Source organism: Lineus longissimus, chromosome 1 (assembly GCF_910592395.1).
Source record: "Lineus longissimus chromosome 1, tnLinLong1.2, whole genome shotgun sequence".
Classification (NCBI taxonomy): Eukaryota; Metazoa; Nemertea; class Pilidiophora; order Heteronemertea; family Lineidae; genus Lineus; species Lineus longissimus.
The window spans coordinates 4068653-4096571 of record NC_088308.1 but is presented as its reverse complement, the minus strand read 5'-3'; the positions used below and the strand labels follow the sequence as shown (position 1 = coordinate 4096571).

The 27919-nt window shown below is 42.6% G+C and overlaps 1 long non-coding RNA gene across 1 annotated transcript in view; it reads left to right on the top strand.

The window, feature by feature from the left end:
• The window catches only part of LOC135482981 (uncharacterized), a 32367-nt gene extending 5098 nt beyond the window's left edge, over window positions 1-27269 (top strand). Inside the window, exons 2-3 of the long non-coding RNA XR_010446289.1 lie at window positions 11356-11425; window positions 27215-27269. This is a non-coding gene — a long non-coding RNA (uncharacterized LOC135482981). The remainder of the gene's footprint in view (window positions 1-11355; window positions 11426-27214) is intronic.
• Window positions 27270-27919: the final 650 nt, after the last annotated feature.

Here is a 27919-nt window from a genome sequence, read left to right as displayed (position 1 = left end):
TTGCTTGTTTTTGCATGCCCGGTATGGCTGGAAACATCGAATTACTCCTGTAAATAGCTGGAAATGCCAGTTTATGTACAATTCAGACCCAGGCCAGAATAATGTGCACTATAGTTTGCAATAGATGGGGAGGAGGGGGTCCGATCATAGGTGGTCACACACCATTTTGCAGAGTAATATAAACGATTTCTCGTATTCGGGCGTGAATACTTGAATTAGGCTGCAGGTGCTGTGAGAAAGCAGACGCACACTTTGGCGGACATTTTAACTGCCTCACCTAGCTCGTCAGTGCTCAGAAAGTCTCCATTTAATAAACCGACATAATTTATTTCACAGAGTAAACATGTACCCTAAGTCGAAGAGATGAAACGTTCTGATCTCCTGAGGGGGTCGAATGGCAGAAGCTTCTCAATTAAGTCCCCATACTAGGGATCAATTAGATAAACTTTGACATGCCTGCATTCTGATTTCGATTTGAGAGGTTTCAGCGTAATAGACTCTCAGTTACTTGGCTTCAGCTCTGATTAGCATTCAGGCTAGCGGGTTGGAAATTGCACGAGATCGTGCTCCTGTGGCATTTCGGTGGCTGGTGCTTTTAGAAGAACGCAACAGTCCTGTATGTTCTGAAGGGTGATTTATTTACATCGTGCTATTGTCTGACAAAACTACCTAGTGTGGTAATGAGTTTAGATCAAGGTATGGTCCGGTTCTTGAGAGGCAATATCTCATGCTTTGGCTCCGCACAAAGATGGATTTTTGTCGCTGCGAACTCCGATTGTAGTTGCTGCCAGATGTATATATACAAGCTAAACATCGTCGCAATTCACATTCAACAACGATTCCTTCATGTTGATATTGCCGACATCGTTAATCCTTTGCAGAATAGCTTGTCACTGATGCATTAAATCAATACATTTAACGTTTGTGCCCCTGTCATATATGATCTGAATAATAGCTTGGAAAAGTTTGTTATTCTCAAAACCGTCTCTTTATTCTTGAAAAGAGGGATTCTATAGTTTATGTTTTGATTAGTCTTGTATTCATTCTCGAATGATATATATTTTTTCTGCCAAAACAGACTTCCATCACAACATGTGATGTGTGAAAGTGCAAGAATTAATCAATCAATTAGCGATCGGTCAGACCCAATCATGGCCGACAGACAATACTATTCGGATTTGGGAATACATACAGGTATTGGTTACTTCGTACATTTCTCACGACTGTAATTAAGTCACGCCGATGAATCATTCACCATAGAAAGGGAGGCATTGTCAGATCCCGCTGAAAATGAATTAGAAAAAGTTTTAATCGGTTATTAAAATGCAACCCGCCTTCGGTACCAGAATAAAATGTAACCAATAAACTAACTACATCACAACAACAAAGGAACGCCAACCGCATGTCTCGTTAGATTATTGAAATGTCAAGCAGCCGTGTTATATGAAATAAGCATCACTCAACTGCTCGCTTCTTTCACTCGTCCTCCGGGGACAAACAGAACTGTTCCTTATCTGCTCTAGAAATGTCAGAGTGCGATCGGCAAAAGAAGCACTCATCAGCGGTAAGGATTTTCTATGGCGAAGTGGTAGATTGGTTCACGACGTTGCCGTACGGGAAAATCCCTCGCCTCTTTCCTGATCGGCGCTCCAGTGGTGGAGGATTGTGTTGTGTGGTTACGAAATAGCTGCCTTATGGAATCAGCATTTGACCTTTACCATCTCATGTCAGATGTGACATTAAAATCAACAGAGGCTGACTCCTCAGCTTGGTGAGGCTCAGCAACTGCACGGCGAGAGGTGCTCATCTGCAGAGGCAAAATATTAGAAGGTTATGATTTTGACCGAGCTCACAATAACGCGAACGTGGTGTTTTTGTCTGTGGTTGATATCATCAAGTCAACTTGATTATTTTGTATCATTGTTTCTAGGCATACCAGATGCTAAGGCACACTGTTTCATGAGATTTCCGCGACAAAGGCAAAGAGATATCCCGCGTCGTCAGAAGGACACCTCGATCTCGTTCTCATATTACTGAACCTCTCTATTACAGACGGTTGCGGAATGTTCCTTGATTGTTTCGAACTACCTTTCAGCAAATTTATTCCACTCTGTCGCGGAATCCTCTATCTACACGTCGGCACCTCCGCTCGGTTATCTCCTCCAGAAAAGCCGTTTTTGTGCGGCGAGCTTGTCACGACCAGAGTATAATCTGATCAGTGCAAGGCGAATTGGGCCGTATAAGTAAGAAGTGTATCACTTCAAGAAAATGACGCACGCACTTCTCTGCGCTGTCTCATCCCGGGACTTATCTCACGACAGGTGTGTTTCATTGTTCCCAGTCAGTGATCATCAGTCCCGCATCTCGTATCAGTATTTCTGTCTGACACGTTTGCACGAGTCCGACTTAGAATTATGTTAATGCTTGATGATAAAGAGGTTCTAATACTAGCAATATAACTAATCCCCCACTCGTCCTTTTCATCGTGTCCTGACCATCACTGGATCGTCTCCATACGATTGCCATTGCCGACATTCGCGACATCCGCTCATATACCCCGCAGTAATCAAAGCAGAGTACACAACACTTCTGGCGGCAATCTTCCCAATGCCTGTTGCTTCCTTGTCGCTGTGCCAGCCGCGAGGTTACAAGAGTAAACAAGTATAGGGGAGGATATTGGAATCGGAAAGGTCGGGGTTCAGCCCAGTCTTCTGGTCGATTGAACCTCAACCATGGCCAGCCAACAAAAGACGGAACTGCAAAAGAATTTGCATTCAGCGCTGGTTCCGGCTCCGATGGCAACGTGATCAAGTAGTTGCAGCGGCCTTTGAAGTGGCTTGGAGTCACGTCCGTCGGTATTTTTCGCTTGGTTTGTCGATCCGACTCAGTAGACAGGTTTTGCATTTCTTCGAAGAGGTTACGACGGATACGTAAGTTATTTCGCCTTCCGCGAACTTCTCTCAACATTCTGCCTTTTCTTTCTGCTAGGAAGTTGTCTCCAACACAGAAACGAGCCTTTCCCTATAAGCATTGCCTCGTCGTTGTATTCCGTTCGATATCCTTTGCTGAACATCAGAATTGCCGATGAATTATTCATGTCAGGTTTTTGTTTTATCGAAGAGTTCATTAACTCCCGGTCGAACTGTACACGAAGTTCTCGATATAATCGATATATCGGGGTGAGCGTTCGGCGTTCAATATCTGGTGAAGCATTATTTCCCTCTTTTAGCCCTGATTCTCAAAATAAAGGTCTGGCCGTGCCAGATGGTAATTTCCTCTGATCAGAGGTACCGTCTAAGCAGATGGTCATTTCTTTCATCCTTCGCTCAGAGTATACTGTCGCATGCAGGTGGTAAATTCCTTCGCTCAGCGTGTACTGTTGCAGATGACAATTTCCTTCGCTCAGCGTGTACTGTTGTAGATGGTATTTTCCTTCGCTCAGTGTGGTGTTGCAGAATTTCCATTGCCGAGAGTGTACTATCGCAGGGGGTCATTATAGCTCACGGTGTTCTGTGACAAATGGTCATTCGTCGCACTGAAAGTGCTCGGTGAAAGCAAAAATGCCAACTATATTTTGCCGTCGAAATGACACATCGTATAAAGACTAAATAACCAAACCATGGCGAGAAGCTGCAGTACATTATTTTGTGGTTTCCACATCATATCACCAATACCAGACTGGTAAACAAATCCAGTATTTCTTATCCGGTCACCCAGGTTTGCTGAGAAATCTTCGGAATAAATAATCTACGCTCCAGTGCAAAAATCCATTATATTCAAATGTTAAATTTGACATTTCCCATTAAAAACTGTCTTTGAGATGATCGATGTCGCAACAATTTCATCTGCATGGTTGTTATCTTTTCGCTATTGACCTGTTGATGCGTGTCATCTGGCAGCAGCCTGATGTCACATTGTTTATCTTAGGTTACGCGACCAACTATATGAGCTCAGTTGCCAGTGGTGCTGTCCTGCCTTCAAATGGTGTTGCTGAGGAACATTGGACGTGTTCTTGGCTTGCTCGTATACCTTTAGTCACCGTGGTACTAACGTAGCGCACGAACCGTGACACTTTTTGAGATGACTGACAAGGCCCTGCATGTGGTGATGTTTTCCCTCGATTGCTACGTGAGATCATATCTAGATAATTAAACATAACGTTCGGCTGGTCACCGCATGCATTCCGCAGAAACCCGAGAACCAATCCAACGATTAGGTTATTTACGGTGGATTTTATTGACAACCCTGAATACAATGATCCATAAATCATGATCATGATAATTGCCGATAGCCATAACGGCCTGCTGTGAATGAGGCAAGGCGTCTTACATCGTATCGTATAGTGTCGCAAAGAAGAAACATCATTAACCGAGCCATTCTGGTATGGGTGACCGCATCCTCCCACTAACCAGGGGTTTTCAATTCATTACCGGATCGCCTCATGATGACGTAGGAAACGTCAGCGAACTAAATCGCTTGTTTGCGGGCGCTTTACAATATAGATAGGGCCTACTGCCACGACCGTTGATAATATCTGAGGAAACTGTGGTCCACAATCCAATGGATGTGACCAGCTGTTTTTGGAGTTGGTATAGTAGGCGCTTATTCTAATTCCATGATCATATCCGTGACTCGCGACCATCGAACTGGAAAATTGCGCTCCAGTAGCCCGGCTATATCTGGGGATCACCACTTATTCGTGTATTGGATTTTGTTCGTGCAGCTAGCATTTTGAGCGTTGTGATCTGGGGAGACACGGGAAGAATAGAGAGAAAGTTATCGTTCATCATTGAAATTAGTCAGATAATCATCATAATCATCTTCATTCAAAACTAAAAAGAATGTAGGCCTCCTTACCTTGGTCTTGAATTTTCTGGTATCATGCTATTGATGCCACGTGACTCGGTTTAATTTTGCAAATCTCGCGTGATAAAGTCAGTGCGTCGCGTCTTTTCTCCAACAGTGCGAAAAGCACCTTTCGCTGTCGATATTTGGGCAAATGACGTCACGACGCCCCTTTTACTCCTTGGCGTCTTTGATGACGTACAGCCACTACAGGTGGGCGTCGATTTTCACCATGAAAAAGAATATTTTCGTAGTTTGCCAGGAAAGTTTTGGTTATAATTGTTTTGTACGAAAGGATTTAGCGGCAAAGGTTCGTAACACCTTATACCGTCATATTCGCGGAAGTTGTGACTACAGCCATGTTGTTAAAGACATCGTGAAAGATGGCGTGAAATATTTCGCCGAGGCGACTGAGAGTACGATGGGGAATCTTGACCTCGTAGATTCAAATCGATTTGAAAATGCCTTAGAAACTTTGTATATTGCTGCTCATCTGTGCCAGAAGTATGACATCAAGGACTCGGAACTTGTTCGATTGATTTTATACACTGTCTTTCAAGCGACGAAAACATTCGATCCGTGGTTCGAATTCCTTGACCAACTTTCATTCGTGTTTGAGATTGAGACAAATTTGTACCCGTTTCCCTACAACGATAAAGAAGGACACATCGCTAAAGAACGACTTCATGCTTTAGAATATTTTCTCCGACATTCAGCAAATCTAAAAGTTTCAAATCTGTCCTTCCAAAATGTGGTTGTCGGTACTGGAATGATGGAGGTCCACCCCTTACTTGCAAAGCAGGAGGTGACATTTGTGGACGCGCCTCTGCAGAACTGTCGTGGCTGTACCCCGTTGCTGCTGGCTTGTCATTCCTCCAGCCCAGAAGCTGTTCAACTCCTACTGCGATACGGTGCAAGCCCAGTTGCGAAACCTAATCCAAAGCTTCCAAACTTTCTCGCATATAATTCTCGCTTCCACCAGCCTCTCTATGTCCTTGTCAGCAAACTCAACGCACTCGTGTTTTGGCGGACGCACGGCTTCCACGAAGAGACGACAGAGGAGATTCAGAAGTTACAAAACGACATGAAGATGAGGGAAGACAAACTTGTTGAGTGTCTTGAGATGTTTAAGAGAACTATGCCCGTGTTCCCAGTCATTGTGTCCCGGAATATCAGCACCGCACCAACAAATCCCGAGTATCAGTGCATCCATGCGAACTTTGTCGACTTGACCGTGAAGGGACCAGGTAGTCTCCGCCACCTTGCCCGATGTGAAGTCAGGAGGTGCCTCAAAGGCGATGACAATTTATCCTCGAGTTTAGCGAGTCTTCCACTTCCAAACCTGATGGTAGACTACTTGGATTTGAAGTTCTGATTGATCAATACCTGCTGAGATGGCATGCTCTAGACACTGACCTTTACTTGGAACCTAATGATTTGTTTGCATCCTGAAGGTGGAATATATACTATAATCTCATAACGCTTCGCCAATATTTGGGAATTCACCAAAGTTCTGATCAAGCGTTTGCCTGTGATAATTGTTTCAGCCGTGCCATCCATCATAGACCACGGTTATCGACCTCCATGCAGTTTTGAATGTCGCCTTTTGCGAATGATGTTGAATTGTAATGAATATTTATTTCATGACTTTATTCTGAATGATTTTCAGTTGGCTATGGTCGATTTGGGCATCGCCTACTCCATCTTGACCCTCAAGTTGGGAGGTAACGGACGGAGTTCTTCTGATGGTTCAGCGAATGCACCCACTCAGTTGCAATAGCCATGATAGCAGTCTGAATGAATGGTGGCTCGTGGATCATCAGGAAGATACACATGTAAATCTGTAACAGTTGGTATTGCTCTAGTCTGCAGAACCAGTAAAGCTTTATGAGGGATCACAGCTATGGTTTTCTCAATTGATATTCAATATCAAATCAATATATTCGTATTTTGTCAGGTTTGCAACGAATAGGTGCGATGGTAACAGCTTGACGACCGATTTTCACTTTGAGCTGTTTTCCATTTGTGATAATTGATCGCCAGTGTTTTCTAGCACACATGTCTAGACTAATTATATATATACATGAATTATCATTTATCAAGTATAATAAACTCATTTATCTATTTGCGGTCATTACTGATAATTTCTTGCTTCACTGCTTTTACTTGACTTTTTGGTGTGCAGTATACCAATACTGTGTGCGGTTCGTATCACGAACGTTGGCGGAGGGAGTTGGCCTTTGCGAAACTCTCTTCCGTATGCTTCTTATGCCCACGCTCGTCTGTCTCACTTCATCCACGGCAGGCCAAAACCTTTTCGTCGCACACTCACCATTTATACCAAGCAGTTCCCCATGGAAACGATTTGTTTCTTATGCACACACCAGGCTACGAACTGTACGAACTGATAAAAAACAGCATAGAAAAAGCTTTCACTTATATTTTCATTCGTGGAAGATAAATCAACTACATTGTATTCACCGAATCGTGGTCCGATGAAGACTACCGAACGTGCAGACAGCCCGGCTATACCTGTCCATGTCTGCACATACATGTACGAACTTTTTTTTCGCAATTACCTTCCCGCTAACGCTCCATTCCTCGCAATCAATCTCTCGATATTCCGGGGACAGGTCATGCGTGATGCCATTATCAGCGTCTACATTATTTAGCACGCCTCTGATAGGAACGTGACATCCTACCAACTCAAAGAACCCCTCTTGCTAGGCAATCAGAACACTTAAGGAATGTCGGTTTTACTTTCAAGAATAGCGTCCGTCGCCATAGAAACCGCGCATCAATATTAAATGCATCCAAGTAATATTTGATGGACATGACATAAATACCTACGGTGGCTAATACCCGATCAATGCCGCAGGTTGTTGTCGTCATCTATAAGCGCGGCGGGATGTTCAGGAATGTAAACAAAAATGAGGCTGTCTGATACTGACATTTTGGACAGACTTACACTTTCCCTCACTGTGAAAAGGAGTCAAACCATGGTGAAAGTTATATCACATAAGAATTTTACCAATGCAAAGGCGAATCCTGGTTCAATCAAAGTCTTTCTGAACAGCGAGTATAATCGATGTAGTTTTCCACCTAATCGCCAGTTATGTCCGCTTGAGATAGAAAATAGTTGAATTATCGGCGTTAATGTTCCTCGGGGAGCATATGAAGGTGAAGTGTTGTGAAACCTCTGGCTCGTTGATTCCATACGGCCGAGGAAGGGGATGGTTATCACTATTACTTCGGCGCAGTAATAGTTCAATGTAGTGTGATGGGATGGGGCGGTCCTATATACCACATCGCTGCTTGAAATGGCCGCCATCGAATCTGAATGTGCTGTATATAATCGCTCATCCACGTAACTCTCCTCTGTTTCGACGTGGTTCATTTAATATGCTTTCCACGTATTCCTTTTCGTTCAGCTTAAAGTAAGGTTCCAGCCACACACTCCCCGCCAGTAGACATGATAAGTGATGTTATCATGACTTGTTCGCGAAATGCTCTTTGCGGCATTTCGCCTCAGCAGACCTAAATTATTTATATGATATAATTCTGTTACTATGATTTATCAAAGTGGCAACCACACAAAATTCTCAAGTATTCCACATCTCCATTCTAACATGATAGCCTTGGTGGTTCCACGGTTAGAATGCTGGACTTTCGATCTGATGGTCACGACTCCCCGTGCTGCACTGCATTATTCTCTTTTTTTCTCTCTTCATTTTATTGTTATTTATTATTATCATTATCATGATTATTGATGTCATTATCATTATCTTCATTCACTTGAAGAAAAGCCCTGAACCCGAGCTTTACCAGACCCAAACACCCGCGTCCGACATATCCGAAGCTGTCACGGCATCACAAACTCTCTGAAGTGCTCTATAAATTCAATAGAGCTTCGTATTCTATACTGTAGTCTGCTCTTTGCCTGGTTTAGCCTATAAAACCATTTAATGCATACATGTACATGTAGTTGGTTCCAGAAACCCGAATCATTTCCGACCGATTTTCGCATGAATTCATCCAGGAATTTGGTTTGTTAGTATATCAGCATTATCAGCGTGCGAATCCATGAGTCAATAGAAAAACTGAAAGGTAAGCGTCTAACATTACCTTCAAATCGTTCTCAAACTTGAACTTTTAACATTCACTCTAAAACTATGTTACTATAATCGCGATCTGGAATGAAAACACGGTTCTGCAGGTTGTGTGATTTACCTTACTAATTGGCAGACTGTTTCAAAATCCCAAGAACTCTTCAAGACGTCTAATCTGTTGATGGCTTCTTGAGGAACTGACAAGCCTCTTGATCATGTTGATCGCTTGCTTTCCTTTCTCGAGATTGGCATTCTGGGACTGGAGTGTTTGAATTCCTAAAGCAATGACAGCTGTACACGTGCTAGCCTGGCTGCAGAATTGCGCGCATTGGTCGATGAATTCGGACGTCTTATAAGATGCGGGTGTGGGAAGGCAGCGTCTGTTTGCCGTTAGAAGTGCCTCCGGACCAGTGGTTATGTCCGACAGTATCGATATTGGGTCTGCCTTGGATGTAGGTAGTTACAACCTTGTTGATTACAAGATGACCTTGTGAAAAATATCCAGATGTCATCGGAATTCAACTTGGGATTTAACTATGTAGTTAAAAACGCTTAACAAATCATTCCCAATGGCATTATTGTACGGATGCAGATTCTGTAGTGTTTGATCAGGTGTTTTATTATAGGCTTGTAGTCCTCGCAAATCGGTCTTTTGAGGACACAGTCTTCCTTTCCATTTTCTTTATTAATGTAACTTTCGATTAGTCGGCCGTATGCAGACATATACAGTACGCAGTTTCATCAGTTCAATCTTACCTCGGCATCTAGGAGCCGCTCATGATTGGAGTACACATTTGCCAGCATTCCCCCAAAAAGGTTGCCGATGAGTGCCAGTTGACCTTTTCCCTCGCACAACCATCGCAACCACTTGTAACCCAGTGATACATCGCCCTTACCGCCTCACATTCTAAATAATGCATCACCCGGGAGATGATCAGGCCATTAGTGAAGACCACTAACTGACCCGGCGAGCGCCGGATCGTGTCTCTGAGTCTGACAGATGGTCATCTAGAAATTAACCTGGTCGATTAATTTGGAGAGAACTGTCAGGGTTTGCTTCTAAACGATTTTGCTAGACTGGCTGCGTTGAAAGCCAGAAATACCCAAGGGTTTATCAGAAGCAAATGTGCCTGTTATCCGAAAATACATGTAATGTGCCAGTCCCAATGTGCCTGTTTCAATTTCGTTTTTGCTGTTTTCTCTAAACAACGAAATTGCGTAGAGGTCGTTTTAGCCTTTACCCTTAGATTCCCAGAAAGGCTTGTGCATATTTTTATTTGTTATTATAACAATCGTAGGAAAGCTTGACATTCGGACGCAGTACACATTTCTTACATTCATTATACGCAATTCAATACAGGTCCCGATCACTACGCAACTGGCAGCGGTAAATACCTCGATAGATATCCACAATTTAATGGCGAAGATAAAAAGTCGATATAAATCATCTTCAAGGTTTTCCTATTGACATCTTTAAATCATCGATACTATCCAGGATCGATTGGCATCATTAAATCATTGGTAATATCAGAGAACGAATGGCATTCCCTCGTGGGAGATAGACTCATTCTTGGCGACAATGTCAACATCCGTTTCATCTTTTATTCTGTATACTTGGCTCTCAATGGAAATCTTAGCTTGAACGATGGGTAAAGGTATCAGTTTACCTTAATGGATACCAGAGGAAGGACTCGAACTGATGATACGAAAGAATCGAGCGCTTCGTATTATATATCCGGTAGTGTTGGAGGGTTTTCATGGACCAAAAATAATCTATCTCCGGCTTTACGCCCCTCACAATTAACTACTCATCTGTCTGCTCAATCGTGTCGTATTATGTCCTCTCAAGGTCAGCACGTATTTCGTAAGGTAAACCGATATTTTTATCCTCCAATGTGTAATTGATACCGCCGAGGTTTTGGGGAAATGACAGCTCCACGTCCTCGTGGTGAGACAAACAATATCTCCAATTTGGTGTCAATTCCTTTATCTATAGTGTCATTTACTCTCGGCTAGTCATTTTGTAAAGGATTGTAATGAGTTCATTTCCTTTTCTTTGTTTCTCATGCTAATCTCAGCTCATTGACGGAAATTGAAAGATTCTTGTGTCTATCGAAGAGAATTCTCCAAAATTATTTGGACGCGAATAGCTTAATCTTAGTCAGTTTGACAGAGCTATGGCATCAGCGCAGAGTCACATGTAATCCCCAAGATAAAGTCCTTTGCTTTTATTGGAATAGCGTCTGTCCCATTTTAAGTGTATAGCCACTTGGTGTCCAAAAAAGCCAAGTATGAAGACATCCGGAACATCATAAATTGCCTTACAAAATTCCTTACCATCATTTTTGATGTTGCCATGGAAATTGTCGTCTTAGAATATGTTTCTTTTTCATCTTTTTAGATATTGAAATACTGTCGGGAGATAGTTTTTGACACTTGTGTGATAATACCATATCGCAAGACAAAGATAGGTAAGTTCACCTTCATGGAATTGTCGTAATCAACAAGCACTGTATAAATAAATTAAGTTAGTTTCGACCGTTCTGAAAGTAATTTCAGTCCCCCGGGTCTGGTTTTAGGGTTGAGTATACACTGCTGGTAACATGATGAGAGATTTTCAAGTCACATCTATACATATCGATAAAATTCTATCTCCTCCGGGATGATTGAATTTCTACCTGTCGTGTCAGAGCGGAATCTGATTCAAGAAAACCGGAAAGGCGTCAGGGAAGAGAGACACATTTTCGAGATTGAAGTTCCAAGCAAGAAGTGCAGGTTCCACGCGCCCTGCTCCAAGTTCCGGGTTCCGCGCACCAGCTACAAATTCCGTGCTCCACAGCACACTTCTTTTCAGATTGTTACCATCTAGTGGTAAGCCCGGGGGTAATGTGGATGTTTAAGAAAGTGTGTTATTCGGAGTTATCAGTCCTAACCACTCCGAATAACATCACATGCCTCCACTTCTCGACATCAATAGCATGGCGATTGGCCTCTCCATTTCGCCGCTTAGGTCTCATTAGGGAGGTTTTTCTGGGCACGTCATCATCGCGTACGTTCGGGAAAAACTCCCTAACGAGACCTAAAGATGTATCTTAGTCTCCTTCGAACGCTCATATCCTTGTTGACATCATCACTCATCTTGTCTCGTCACGTCTTCCGTGTTTCATTCTCGGTATCGCATCAGTTTACCATGTTCACACGATGTATCTTTCCGTGATCAACACAATGTGGCTAGGATCAAATTACTATAGTCTGGAATGCTTTGTCTTTCAAGTAAAGCCTCAATGGTCTGGCATCCGCTATTGCGATCTGTGCTTGTTGACTTAGATGTGATTAAGAGGTTGACTGTTGGTGACCATAATAGTGGCCAACTCACAAGCCAGTAATCAGTGAGATCGAAATGTTTCGGTTAGCGGATGCTGCATGGATGGACCATAATACTCAAAGTCTCAACACTCCTCCAATGATGATGGTATTATAGTGACGTCAGGGAACATCACGCAGTGAACAGAGTCGACTCTATTAGTACTCGACGTTTTTCTCAATTATCCTACAATTTCTCCAGCAGTCCCCTGCGTCTGCCGTGACGTAAGCTACAATGGTACTTCGCGCAGTTTCCCTTAATCTCTTGCAACTCTCTGTTTTACCAATTAAGATGCATTACGGGCTGCCTCGGGCCCGCTAGGAGATTGACGCTGTAGCTCAGACTCACATTATAATGGTATTAAGAAAATGCTCAACCGGGAGGTGTCCAACAACAGCCGAAGGAAATTAAAAATGAGCCTTTTCGAAGGGGACATTTTCTACGTCTACTCTCGCTCTTACTCTTGTATCTCAAGACACTTTAAAGCCCCTTTTAAACCATAACGTATGCACACTGCGTCAAACAAAAACGTTACTATTCCTGTCAGAAAGAAGACCGAGGAAGTCAGTCCTCAGCTTATAGGTAATGCTAATTGGACAAAACAAAGGCGGATGTGGAACTAACATTACTGATGGATGATGAGAAGGAAATGTAGTTTGGTATTCAAATGTTGCACTCTTTTATTTCTCCGGTACCGCTGGTTGGTTTGGTAAACGCCAGAGGAGTGAGGGCACTGGAGCAGTAGTAGTATGCAGACGTTATTCGAATGGTGATCGAGCTAGCATGGGCCAACATGGTGTGCAGTTATTTCTGTTGGTACAGCTTGTTCTTTAAGGAATTAAGATACAACCAAATAAGAATTCAATCACAATATAAAAATTTGTGCTGGAATGCAGTGTTCTGCTTGCCAATGAAACCCCAAGGCGCTAGTTTACTTAAAACCGTACACATCATGTCGTAGAGCTGTCACTATTCATAACCAACAAAAACACTTCACACACAATATCTCTCCTTGGTGTGGCAACATCAGATATCGCTCACCGCATGTACCACTCAAAATCAATAGATGATAGCCAGCGCTGTAGATACAGACGTCACGTTTTTATTGCTTGTTCATTATGCGATGCAGCCACAAATTAAATGCCATCTAGTCAAATGTCATAGATTGAATCATTGTCAACGTAAACCTCCTTAGACCATTGTCCTGTATATATTATATATGTGATGTTGTACACGTTGCATGTACTTTGAAACCTATAAAACGTCCCCGCCAGTTTCCCCGTTTGTTTTAGAGGTTTTCTTATCTTACGATTCGAGACGCAAGATAATCACTCCCCTCAGCAGTATCTAAAAACAGGGCCAATATTTCCCCGAAAGACAGCCTTAATTTCATCCTGCGGAAGCGGATGGGTTCTTCATAGACTCAATCTCCTCCTCATCACTCGTTCTAATAGCATTTCCTTCGACTGACGTCAGCAAACTGAAAGCTTCCCCTTATCTCGCTCTCTGACAATAGCCGGTAAATGAAACCCCGGCACGCCATCTCGCCCAGCTGTTGGTCTTGCCTTCCCGTCGGCGTCAGCTGTATTGTTCCTATTGCTGTGACTGACGTCATTGGTGGAAACCTGGGAGTTCTGAGATGATAACACAGAATCAACACCGAAGGTTCTTATAACAGTTGTGCTGCTGTAGATTTTAATGTACTCTTTGGCAAATAGACACCAACAAATGCAACCTCAAACGCCAGGATTTTCAATAAATTCCCAAATATGACGTAGGAGTAAAAAAAGTGAGTTTCAGGATGTGACAGCTGCGGGGGTCCAGATTCTGAATATCGATTTGTTCTTCTGTCTGTGATAAAACGTCGGAGACCTTCGGTCTTGCTGAGTATTTCTTAAAAGTCAAAACACACTCTGGAATCGTGGCTAAATGCGATTTTATGCCAACAAACGCTTTCAACAAGCTAACCACATCTTTTTCGGTCAAGGACTGAGCTATTTTTGTAGCCTATGGTGAAGTTGCTTGTAAATAATTGTGCAAACTTGCACACCACGGTACTTGGGCTTGTCCTATCACTATCAGCAGTACCAATCGGAGTTATGCTTGCCGGTCAGCAAAGTTGACGTTATGATAGTCGGACTTTATCACTTCACCAGTTCGCATTGGTCTTGGCTGTGTTGATTCTGTTCTCCAGCATAGTGCCATCTGCGAACAAAATCTGAAATCAAACGTTTATCTCGTTATTGTTTCACCAAGTGACGCGATGAGTGGAAGGTCCATGCCGATCTCAGCTACCGGCGTTGCGCGTATTTTGAGGAGATTTTGGGATTGACGTTCACCGCTCGGTAAGTCGGCACGTGGAAGGTCATCAGTGAATGAGGTTTGAATTTGATTGACTTCTCACTTTTACAAGTACCGCCCTGATTGATTTAGATTCTAGGTAAACTGGTGAGATGGCGTCATCGTATTATATGGCCTTTCGGTCGTCTACAGTGTTGCCTTTCAGTGCGAGGAAAATAGTATTTTTGCATATACTAGTATTTGTTTCTTACTACATGTAGTTCCTACCCTCTCATACCACAAATCAAGGATAGATCAGAGAAGTGATGTTTTTTAATACATGACTCTGTGGTGCTTATCAGCCCAAACTCGGCCATAGTTTCTTGCAAGTGCCTCTAATTTCTCAGAGAGACTGTAGATGGCGTTAATTACGTTTCTGGTAATCATCATGAAGGCGAAGGAGCCCGTTGCACTGTACTGGCGTACGTTTTTTGGCATACTAGTATTCCCTTGAATGATAGCAAGGTTTTTATTAGAGCAAGGTATACTCTGAGACAATCTACGGGGTGTTCCAAAATGACGCATCCGTCAAGAATGCGAGTCGGCCAATTTACAGACGGCGAAACTGAAGTTTGTGTAGCTACATGTATCGTCAGCTTCAGAAGCCCAAATGCCACATCAACTTAGTGCTCTTTGCGGAAACCACTGATTGAAATCTTTTTTAATTTGTTTTTTCTTGACTCAAATTCTTGACTCACAACTTTCAAGCTTAGAGGTTTGTTTAGGATGAGCATTCAAAATGCTATTTATCAACCCGTACATCTCAATCATTCAGAATGTTTTTCTGTCAATGAAAAAAACCTGTTTTCCAGACGTACCGGAGTCTGAACTCCACCCTTTCAACATCACACCCCTCAAGACTCGATTTACCTCGTAAAATGCGCCATTTCCCTGAAATCACCGGCTCAAGATATTTCACCAGCTGTTACCCAGTAATTTACTCGAAAGGCTGGCTGGGACGTTTTTCAATCTTAAAATGTCGTCAGGCGTAAAATGAATGGGATAATCGGCTGAAAGCCTTAATTTAGAATATTCTGCCTTTAAACACTGCCATGGCTCCCTGAGGGGCAGACGACGGAAGCTTAATAAATGTTTATATCCAAGAATAACATGACCATAATTGACACGTTTTTATTCATAAAATCTATTTTTCGTCTCCCTCCCCCGCGATATTCCTGTGACTCAAATTAGTATATATAGTCACAACGTCGACAGGATTGTCAATGAGCATAGATAAGGCTCAAAATAAATTGTGAATCATTTTAATCATTTTGATGGTCGTTTTGCTTCCCTTATCCACGAATCAGAGGAGTTCTTGCAGCAGATAGCACAGGGATGTTTCTTCCAACCTTATGTTGTTAGAGCAAATACCTTTAATTAATTCGCTGAGCTGTCTTGTTTGTCCTGAAGTTCTTCCCACGCTATTTTTACTATCTGTTCAATTATGGAACTTAGGGGAGATTACTGTAGGTGGAAGAATGATTCCTACAGAATGACACATTGCAACAGAAATAGACTCTTACACCAAGGATAGGTCCGTATATTTTCTTGCTATGGTTAAAACTTGGCAAAGTCTCTTTGATGATCCACCAGTTATCAGGCATTATCACTCCTCTCCTACATGTATAGGTTGGTTGCTCACTAGAACTGATAACGTGTCGTCCATAGCGCTCCCTATTCGAATCAGACTTCTTGACTAATGGAAATAGAAGGGATATGTCAAATGTACATATACATGTACCTCCAGGAAAGATATATAAATGAAGTAGACTGTGTCCTTTGATGACAATTGACCTTTGACCTAAACTTCATCTATAATGCACTCCTCTTCCATCCCGAGACTCGTTTTTTTACCTATACGTCATGAAATATCGACATGCGAAGTATATTGAAAACAATTTTTGCCAGGATGCTCCTCCTCAGGAGAAGACGACTCGTAATGAGATAAAGTGCCAGGGCATAATTAAAACGACGAAGGCATACGTCAATTGGACTGATATATAGTGCCGCTCTGTTTGTGCTCGGCTTGTCTTGAAATGTCATAGATGACTGGCCCAGCTATACACCCACTTCTGCCTTGAGATCAAAGGAAGCAATGAGATTAGAAGGCTCTTGAGCAGCAGTACAGTCAACCGGCAAACGGGAAGAAAAACGTTGAGAATCAAAAGGAAGCATCTTGGATGCTGTGTAAGATCGTTGTATGTAGCTTGAAGTGGCTTTAAGGCAGAAGTACGTGCATTTACTGTATGGTGGTGAATATCAGCCATTTGATGATGCGTTGGACAGATTGTTATTTAACAACGGACGTGAACCACGCCCAGGTTATTAAGTTACGGAATGAATTGTAGGACGATATGTATATGATCATCGTCCGAATTCATAGTTTGCCCACAAGTGACAAATGAACAGATGTGATGGTTAGCTACTTGGCCAGCGCATAGCCGCCTTGACCCTCGATGGCGCATAGTCTGCAAAGTGACGAGTTGCGCAGTGGCGCAGTTCGGGAAGTTAGGGGAACCATCAGCATATCCCTACCGTATGAGGGACCTGTTTTCTGCCAATGGTTGGCTTGTCAACAGAGAGTTTTGCATAGCAACCCTTCGTCAGCGAGAACCAACGGTAGAAATGAACCTGTTCCAGCGTCACAGATTCATCTCCTTGGTCCCGCTTACGTACAACGCCGCCAAGCTTACGCTGATAGTCAATGGGCGGAAACAAAGGGGCTTATGTTCTACATTGGCGATGACAGACCCCAGGAAAATTGCCCGGGCATTTTATCGCGATGACGTACATTCGCTAGGTTCTTACGTTGATCACATGAAAAGTTATACCTTGATGTCTTAAAGGGGAAATATAGGCAGGAGATAGGATGTCAAAATGGGAGTCTTTCGGTGCTTATTACAATACACATGGCACGTTCTTGTCCTATAATCGTCCATAACTCTGACAGAAGTTCAACATGTTCACGGTAAATCTTTATTAAGGATAATTTGATGGTCTGTCATTAGCAAAATGATTCGATTTCTTCGTGCTTAGCTTTCAAACTGAATCCAAAACGTCGTCCTCATTACCTTGCTGTCGATTTCAATTTCACTTTCGTCCATCAATTCTATTTTGAAACATCTCGAAATTGATTCGCTATCACTTTGATTAAAGAGAAAAGTTCACATGCAAATAACGTTTAGTCCGCCATTGATCATTGTTGATAAGCGGTAAATTCCAATGGGATGGAGGACCAAACAGCCTAAGCAAACTATCAATCTGAAGTACCACCGGCGTATCTTTCATCTATTTCGTTCATTTTCTTCAATCTTGTGAAGTATCGTCTTTGCATTCTCGTTGCCACGTGATTTATAAATCCCACACAGACTCTGGCTAATGGAATTAAAAACACTAATGTTTGATAAATCACGCCCAAACAGCCTGTAAAAAATATCAGTCTGAAGTACCACCGGCGTATACCTTTAATTTATTTCGTTATTCCTTCATATTTTTCAACCTTGTGAAATATTGTATTTTCATTTTCGTTAATGATGCTGTGTTCTCGTTGCCACGTGATTTATGAATCCACACGAATCCGGCCGGCTGATGGAATTTAATAATAAAACTTAACCATTTGGTTAGCAGATGGTGTTTGATGTTTGACCAATCGCTTCCGTCTTCAAAATAACTTACCGCTAGGTACAGATACACCTTTGATCAGTACATAGTGCAATGTGCGTATTTTTCTACGAAATCCACTAAAAGGTCACGGACAAGACGCCATGGCAATCGGTACACTTGAGCCGTTCGTCCATTACATTGTCTAGTCAAATTGAAACAATGAATGGCATCGAAGAAACATGTGCATAATATCTAGCGGGGCTAGGCTTGAATATTCAGAAACGGTGAAACTAGATTATGTATACAACTAAACCACTGAACGATTGTCATCAAAGTACGGTCGACACGATAAAAGCTTCTTGACCCTCAATGTATTGACATTGCTCAGCTTCCAGATAACGCGTGGGAGGAGGCGACGGAGGCAATATACCGCTGGAAGTTCTATAAAAGATGCCAGAACGTTTTTGTAGACTGCTCTGGTGATCACATGATGATAACGACGAAAAATGGTATTGGAAATATTGATAGCCATGTTCCGTATGTAATGTCATTCCAATAGGTCTCAACATTGGATTATCAGATCTCTCATCTTATGAATATTGTGGGGGAGGCTAGTCATAAAGTATACACACATGATCGATGTATGGGACGAATATATGGTGCATGAGATAGTTACTGTGATGATGCAATTACATGTACTATGATGGCAGATCATAGAATCTGATCGGATCCGAGTGTGACACGTGGTTTGTAATAAGCGTCAGAGATTCATCCGTGTACCCATCAATGACTTTTCCTGTGTAATAAGGTCAATGACAATGGCAAAGGCAGTCCAAAACAACATAAGCCAGTATTAGTAAGGTGGTCAAGAGCAACCTCATCGAGTACCCGACGGATTCATAACCATCCGCAGTATCAAAAGCCGAGCGTGCAATCACAACTGACATTAATCACAAGCTATTCTAATAAATCATAGCGTTAATTGATTGTCTCTATCCGCTGAGTGCGTCACCAGCTCCCGTTCAAGGATATCATTAGCCATTGGCGACACCCCTGCTGATTGCTTCCTATAGTCCCGAGAGCACATCGATATTCAAAATTTATGTTAAATGTAGGTTTCGTAGCCATTGCAACGAGCTACGAACGACGCCGTGCGAAGTATGTAAATGAATTTTTAAATCAACGATTAAATCAATCTCCTATGCCACCTACCAGGCTGTTATGAGAATTCAGGCCTCGCCCAATCCACAGTCTATTGTCTTCAAACAAAGGCCGCTCGCACCTAGGCCTACATCCTCATTGTTCTACTGTCTTATCAACGGGTTATCAGAGCTGATCTCGGTAACATCGACCCCCACGCAAGAGCTCCACGTGGGTCCATAGGCCTAAAGCGGCAAGAGCAGGTAATCATAATGACGATGTACGTGTGTCGCATAAATGTATTTAAAACCCTACATGTGTACCAATCTAATGTATCAGCACAGCCCCTACTTTATCGTTCGAACAGATTGCGCAACCTGTCTATGATCGACCTGTTGTCGAGATTAAGCAAGTAATTCAAACCATAAGCATCTCCTTCAGACGTCGGTAATAGTCCAGAGAAGCCGTAAGTGTTAATTAAGGATGACGAAGTGACCGTTAACAATATTTATTAGCACGGTTTATAGAGATTGTCACGACCGTCTCAAAGCGTGTTTGTGGCGAACCTGATATAATCAAAACATGTTTACCTACGTACAATATTAATTGGCGACGGTCGCAACCGAGCAGAATCTGTGAAATCGTCATAGCTTTTCACATTTTCGGGAGCAGATGCCTTGATGACGTCAAACAATAGATCTATCATGTTACAACTCAGTGTGGTTGTTCTCGGTGTGGCAAGAAATTCTGTCCAAGGAAAATGTGTCCGTGGAACAAGAGATTCCAACTAGTTTGTAATTTAAGGTCACTGCTATCTGAAGCTTTGCACCTTTTCCGTCATCGAACCACAGTGTTTCGGGAGAACACCGCCAATATCTTACGGGTGATAAAAAGGCTCATCGCCCACCCTGTACCAATCTAAATAAATCATTTGCGTACTCCGAGCCGAGCGAAAAATACTAATCATTCCATTTAGATCTCATTCAATTAAACCAATGACTAATTCAAATTACCTTTGACGCATTCATTTGCACCTCGCCGTGCTAAGTGTGCTTTAGAAAGAAACGAGAAAATTAAAATTAATGAAAGTTTTACGATTACCTTTAAAGTCTCATTAAAAGTGATGAGGGAATTAAGAAAGCGGGAGGTTTATCGCCGAATTCTATATGAGACCCGCTTCAAATGGCACAGATGCTACGCTCATAAAATCGCCAAAGATCCCTCTGTACATACATGGAAGGCTGTGGGAGGGATGGACGTTTAGCGCTTATCTCAGTGAATGCAATACTTGATTTGCGTGAAGGGAACGCTTCCGTACATGTAGGTGGCGGAAACGTAATGTTATCGGCATGTTTACGCTATCAAAACTGGTACCCTATCTTTAAGGTATTAAAACGTAATGTAAAATTTTGAAATAAAAATAGAATCAGATGATTACTCGTATAATGATGTATTACTCGTATAATGAATTTTGAAATAAAAATAGAATCAGATAATTACTCGTATAATGATGTATACAGGTGTCGATATTTGTACCTCTCACCCTCTTCGATTATTTGGTGTTGTGGTAACCTTGGTGAAAAATATCAAGAAGCACTTTTATGTATGCCTCGGCGTTCAGCTGTGAAGAAAAACCCATTAATCATAGACACACGTTCAAAGTCTATATGTTGCACTCTGTTGTTAAATTACCAATGCGTTTGTTTGATTTGACGTCAGAGCGACGTCACTACCTAATACCGACTTGCCTAGATGATTGTGGAAGCGATCACAGCCCAGGGACCATTTACGCAAGTAAGTAAGAAGACCCCGGGCAAAGGTGCGTGTTGGCGCTACCAGAAGTCTCCGATCACCTTAGCCTGATTATTGAATACCTTGATTGCATACATGGGTTATCGGGGTGATTTTGATGAGCGTCTGATTGCTACATATCGAGCTGCAGGGGAATAACTCTTTTAAGATGACTGTAAACCTAAACCAAGCGCGCAGAGGGCTGTGAGAGGAATGTATTCGTTGGGGGTATAATCCAGCTGCTTATAGTTGACAGCTGGGTTATACCCCCAACGAATACATGATGGGCTTCAAAAGGATAAACAGAGGTCAGTCCAACTCAGTTTCAACCGAAGTATCACGCGTCTATGGGTCAACGTTTGATGCGACTGTTACTTGCTGCCATAGGGCAAAACGACACCGACTGAAGCATAATGTTAAACTTCCCGGTCAAAATTTATTCCGTCTTTCGCTTGATGTAATCATACTGATCCAGCGTGGATTGAGTCATTCGCTTGATGCATGCACACTGATTCGGCGTGGATTGGGTCTTTAGCTTGATGTAATCATACTGATCCAGCGTGGATTGAGTCATTCGCTTGATGCATGCACACTGATTCGGCGTGGATTGGGTCTTTAGCTTGATGTAATCATACTGATCCAGCGTGGATTGAGTCATTCGCTTGATGCATGCACACTGATTCGGCGTGGATCGGGTCTTTAGCTTGATGTATGCGTACTGATCCAGCGTGGATTGAATCATTATCTTGATTTATGCACACTGATTCAGCGTGGATCGGGTCTTTAGCTTGATGTATGCGTACTGATCCAGCGTGGATTGAGTCATTATCTTGATTTATGCATACTGAACCAGCGTGGATTGAGTAAATAAGCTTGATGTATTCATGCATACTGATTCAGCTTGATATGCATGCTGATTCAGCATGGATTGAACCATGGCTTAATGTATGCATATTGATTCAGCCTGGATGATTTGGAGTAATATGCTGGATGCGTGGAAAGAGGATTCCAAGATGGCATGTGACAAGTACACACGTGTACCAGACCCTGTTGCTGATCGAATGTAGGCGACCTTGCCGAGTTCTGAAGAACGGTTGGTTGTTACAGCCTAAATACGTCCTTCGATGGGACTTTTCATATCACTTTATATATGTCAGTTAGCTTGTCCCTCGGTTATGGCGACACGATCCTGTGAGCTATCCTGATGCCACCATCACGATCTCATTCAGTTACCTGCATAGCCACCATGAACAATCCCCGTACCTGACACCAAAGAATAGTATTCCCAGTTACCATGGAAACTCATTCCCATTTCCTTAATAATAGAAATATGTTGCTATCTATTTAATTTGAGTCGAAAAGGACTCATCCACGGGCAGTACGCAAATAGGCTAATGTTCGAAGCGAGCGTGCTGGTTCTAAAAATAGCATTTCGGGCGGCGCTTCCGTTTTAGGTTTCCGGGGTGGCGCTTTTACTGTTAAGTTCTCGCTGATACACCAGAGACTAAATTTCGCAGAAACAACCGCCGCATTGCAGTTCTCGTAGACCATTGCAGCTCTCCTCTGGCCGTAACATAGCTTGAGACATGTTTGTTTTTGAAGGATAGCAAACTAGTGGCATTGATTGTTAAAACCACTTCACTACTGGACATTTTTGACGTTATTCGACTCTATAGCGTCACTCCCGGCAATGACGTAATGATGTGCAATGCGTCATGCATCGTAGTACATTGCGTCATCAGACCGAAAAACGTGCGTCATCGCACGTCGGACCGAAATTTCTGGCTACTGTAGTGAAGTGGTTCATAGCCCAGGCTTTGCCCGCAGTCATCTTTGAAACTAGAGGCTGAAGAGACGCTCCTCCCGTCGCAATACCCAGTGTTGAAGAATTATTAAACATATAGGATTGTACCTGATACTCGATAAATCTATAAGCTATAGACATACAGGTGATTTTTTATGATTTCGGTTTTCAAACGCGTGTTATTTCACAATGTTTTAATGTTCAGGAGATGCTAGATATTGACATGTACAATACAAGACCCCTGGCATGCTTTGAGCTAGGTGGGTCTTTGTGTACTTGATGTATGCAGCGTATGCCTAATCGCACCGATCTGCTTCATGTTCAAGACGCCCTAGAAGGGCCATTTTTATAAGCCCAGCGTTTTTAATTTGACTTTGTGATTTCTATCTTGAGTATAGGCGATCGATTGGGCTGCTCCCATCCAGGTATACCCCAATATGGATGGAAACTCGCCCATATAGGTGGTGCCAAAAACCTATAACAATCATGTACATACATGTATTAAGTAATAGGTTTGCCATTGTAAAGATGTTCAAAACATTATAAATGTCATCCATGTACATTCATTTATTTCATATGGGAGATATTCCTTCCGTATTGTCGCACACCTGTTGCTCCGGACAGATTTGCCCTTTAGCTAGAGCTAGCAGTGAATCAACATACATATAGCCCAAGCAATGTCTATTAATTACTGAACAAATAGGATTGATGATTCGGGTACACCGTTGAATGGAAGTGTCATCTGACAGCTCGTCTGTATCTCGATCGAGCAAACAGTCAATACCAGTCGTCTGATGGCATAATTGAATTAAGGGTGGACTTGATCTGTGAGCCGGTTATCTCGTCAAGAAGCAATCGGCCATCGTCCCGTCGGCGAAACATCCTGTCGTTGACTTCAGGAATCGGGAATCGAAACTAGCATGAAAACTCCATTGCATTATCCAACAATTTTTAAAAAGAAAATCATGGAATAGTGGTGTCGGTTCATTTATTTTCGCTTGCAGACGTTGTTTACACCTATCAATATCCTGATACACAGGATGGATCTATGTACTTTAGCGTTCCTCACTATATCGATTCATAGTGCGGTGCGTCAATGGATGGCTGTGTCTTATCTCCGTTTACTAATAACATAGCAGTTCCGGTTGTTTTTTTATAAAAACAGCTACAGTTTTCCATTAGTGTTGTAATTTTATGTAAAATTGGAATCTGAAAAATTCCAAACGGACTAATTAAGACTGATGATAATAATTATGTGCGCTGGATGTTTTTTCCGAATGACGTCATGGCAGCTTTCTGGTACTTAATTGTACTGGCCGGCTGTGATAAGGCAATTTCCAACTACTTTTCCCGAGTTTGTCCTGGCTCCACTGCCGGATCGATATACTTGATAAACAGCATTCTAGCCTTCAATTTGTCATCCTTATTCTCCGTGTGTGGGATTTGAAGCACCTGTAAACATCCCTGGCTTTGCCTGCGTCTCAAATGGTTTTCTGATTAATTATCGTGTTTATCTAATTCGTACCGCCCATTCGCGCTGGGAATCCTTCGCCGTCTGCCTGAGTGCCTCTCTCTGATCATGGGTTTCCGTTCTAATGACGCCTATCCATTCTGCCGCTAATTAAAGCTTCCGCCGCCATTATGGGTCACGTGACATGAGACGTGGCGTCGTGTTCTACCGTCAGCCCCTCGGCTTCGACTTGTATTTCATCGTTTAAATCGAAGTAAAATGGCCGTCTCAAATTCTATTCTCTGGGTAACAACCAAGATATGAGTTGTTGATGTGAATAATTTACAGAATTACAGGTACCACGTTGCACCCATTTTTGGTGAAAAGCATAGCCTACCTTTGCCTTTGGTCGTTGAAGCTGTTGAAGAACGTTGCATCTAAAAGGCCTCCGCGGATTTTGAAGTTTCTGGTGGCACAGGAGGAAATTTGGGATAAAAATTCTTTTAGAAGGCGATTTACGTATATTTCTGTCAATATCATCTAGTTCGACCAAGCATCGGCCGTGCTGCAATATAGGGCGTGGCTCGATAGTTCCGTGTTCTGTCAGTTCTAATTTTCGTTAAATTGTTTATACAATGTGAACATAATGACAGATTCCAGTCGTGACTTTCCCCCTACCTACTCAACCTTCGATTCGACCGGTGGCCTGGACGATTGGGCGTGGTTCCTAGACTTCTTAAGAATCAATATGTGCTCTGTTTACAATAAAACAAGAGGAGAATATGTCAATATTTCAGTGTTTGCTATCGACCACTGCATCTTGTTTTCGTTTGTGATGTTCACCTGCCTTTGACAGAGCGTTTATCCACATGACCTTCGGCTGTACCCGAGGGTAGCAGTGGAGTAATTATTAGTGCGAATAGATTCCCAATAAATAAATCCTGCCAAGATTGTCAAGATTTTGCGTGCCAATTATTTCAGACACCCCCCGTGACTTTTTCCTCAGTACGCGCAGATGAACCAATACGCGGACGTCATCAAAACATCACATGATAATAATATTTCCTGCTCAGAAATTCGTTTTCCAATATTAACATTATTTTTCAACTTTCATTCATCTACCCGATAGTATTTTCAATGTTATTTCAAAGATCGCCTATGAATGTTCAGAACGACCAACGATCGTTTAATTGTGTTGCTATATTTACATCAACTTAATCAAAATGGCTGCAGGCTTTGAATATGACGTCATCACAGAACCGCAAAAAAACCGCCGGTGGATCACGTAATGTCTGTGTAATTTGTTATCTGATGATTGATAACAATATTTCAGTCAAGCAATGGGTATGCGTAGAAATGTCAGGAAAAGCAAGTGAACAATTTTTCAGAGATAAGTGAGGTTCCGTATCACTCGCATTACGATTTGAGAAGACGAATTCCTTGTTTTCGACGTGCAATGCACAGAATGTCTACGATTAACCGAAGACTGCCTATCCAAGATGCTGAACCGAGAATTATTGATGACCACCGAATTAGATACAGAATTATGATAAAGTTATTCACGAGCACATTGGGCAAACCGTTGTACAAATCTCCAACTCAATGTACCGCCGCGCGCTCAGTGTGAAAGCAGTAAATGTCACAACATCCGACTTGAACAGAAGTGTACGGCCCTGGAAACGGATGTCAGGGATCCGGTCCTACCCCGACATGCATTATGAGCTAACAAGCTGCGTGTCAAGAATTAATCAACGGACAAAACACGCCGTTGACTTTCCGCGGGCGGGTGTCATTTTGCAGGTCGAGCTGAGTTGTATCAGAGCCTTTCAAATAAAGGACTCTGGTTGAGTTATGTCAGTCCATTGAACCTTTGCGCCCGAGTGCTTTCGGCCATCGGACGCAAAGGTTCAATGGATCTTCGTTTCTTCTTCTTCTTTGTGTCTTAATTCTGGGCCTTCTCGTTGCCGATTATACATTTCAATATCCACTTCGCAAAGTTCTCCGAGACATACTTCAAAAGTAGGCGTTGATGGTCAACCGTTGTGGCCTAAGTCGAAAGGGTGACTTATGATTTGAAAAGGCGATCTTAGAACAACCACCTAAGTGCTTTACATATACAAGGACCAATGAATTTTCGATTGATTCAATGATTGATACTTCGACAGATATTCCCCCCTCTTGTTTCATATCCTTGGCATAGGAAGTGAGTGGCACGATCTGTTGTTAACATCCACAACGGGTCCATATGTGGCGGGAATTTCTGTGATGGTGTCCGTCGTTTGTTTCATCTCTCGTTTTTATTCTTGAAAATCCAATGAACACTTGTATTTCTATCATCATTGTTTCAGATTAGTGCGATGACATGTTTTTCTATCACTTCTAGAGAATGATGGTGTCTCTTCAAAAGTAAACACTCGTTTCTCTTTGAGAAACCCACAACAATAACAAAAAGTCTATTTTTAGCTTCCAGAATATACCCAATGCGTCATAGTCTTACCCGCTGACGCCCTTAATTCCCAGGGCACGCCGCGCTTGATGAAGATGGCACATTTCTTCCTTATTCGATTGCCAGTTTGCCAACGAGAATCTTGTTTCTTCCCAAAGACCTGGGCCATTTTTATTCTTGTTCCTAGAGAACAGGTGATGATCACATCCAGATACCACTTTAGCATGTATCTACCATATCTCTATGATTAGATGATAACCAGAGAATATTGCCCGAAATAAACATGCCTCTCTCTAAAGCGTATTCGTCGGTGTATTTTCAGATCTCCCGATTTGGCGGATTCCAGGATTCAGCACAGAGATATTACAGAATTATTCTGGGGACAATCTCAATATAAACACTTGTCTCCATGACAACCTACCTCTACAACCGATAATGGTGACGTCAGTGAAAGCGGTGTGTTGTGTCGTCTGCTAAGTGATGTGATCAATGGTTTCCCACACCTGCGTCTAGCTATATACACGAATCCATAGTCACCATGCAGTCAGATTCAGCCCGAAAGCGGCGCGCGCTTTATCAGCGAAGTTTTACTATGCCTGATGACTATCTGTTTAAGAAAGACAATGGCGCGGGCGAGGAGAATGAACCGGACGAATCATGCCGTCTCTTACTCTCTGAAAGGCGAGAATCGCGTGGATCTCTGGAATCAGGCGGAGAAAGTGACCAAGATACGATAAAACCTAACTTGGATACAAAGAAACCACGACCCCAGCGCACGGCAACCGTCCAGATAGAAACAGGCAACATGAAGCGTAACAAGTATCACCCGCCTAGGCCACTGGTTCGTAGGAATACTGTGATATCGGGTGAACCGCTCCTTGAGCAAGCAGACAGGACTGCTCAGCACGAGGGATTCACGGATAACTTAATTTCGCGCTCAATCAGTACACCATCGGTGATAATAAATAAAGTTAGGGAGAAAATTCGCCGTCATGTGGTTCAGACGAGCGAGTGGCCCCCGCCTTCT